Here is an 810-nt window from a genome sequence, read left to right as displayed (position 1 = left end):
AAACTTGAGGTTTGTAGCATTATGGCACAAGGTATCTGTTCGAGGCAGCGAGCACTGAAGACAGTGAGAACACTGTGTTAGCCCCACTGACCCGCGAGCCGCTAGCCTGCAGTGGATCCCCACTGACAGACCGGGACTGGCCCTGTTGCTTGTTTCTGACACCATTTCTCAACAGGCAGCGATCGCTGGCGGGCAGAACCCACATTCACATTGCTTCTTTTCTTCTGCCGACGGGAGAAGCTTCTTTTTTCAGCCGCAACAGTCGAAGAGATACGGATCTCGAAAAAAAAAAAGACTGACAATGGCATGTCAAGACCAATTTGTGTCACCTTCTTGGCTCCCGCCTCGACCCACCCGGCCCGTCTGACACAACATCACACAACACAACGCAAGGAGAAAAGGGACCTCACTGCTCGGGTAGCACAAGGAGACGGGAACGACAAGTCAGTGCTGCTAGTGGGGGTACACTGAAGAAGCACCTCTGCCCGCCAACACTCCCTATTCGTCGCCCACAAGGCAGGACGTTGAGACGGGGCCCGATGCACCTCCGGAGCACCACCCTCAACACCCCCGGCTTTTTCCCAAATTTATTTCGCTCGCTCGTATCGTGCCTTGAGCCCACAGCGCAACGACAGAAATGCTCCCCCGTAATTCCAGTTTTCCAAAACATTCCCGAACTCGGCCTTGGGCTTCGCTAACCGGCCTGAAACTATCGTTTTACAAGCACGGAAAATGGCGCCGGGTTGGTGGTCTCCCAACCCCCCTCATCAACAAAAAATGGGGGGGCTGGAACCCTTGTGAACCAGGGAA

Source organism: Podospora anserina, chromosome 6, assembly GCF_000226545.1.
Source record: "Podospora anserina S mat+ genomic DNA chromosome 6, supercontig 2".
In the NCBI taxonomy this organism is placed as follows: Eukaryota; Fungi; Ascomycota; class Sordariomycetes; order Sordariales; family Podosporaceae; genus Podospora; species Podospora anserina.
This window is presented reverse-complemented; position numbering follows the sequence as displayed.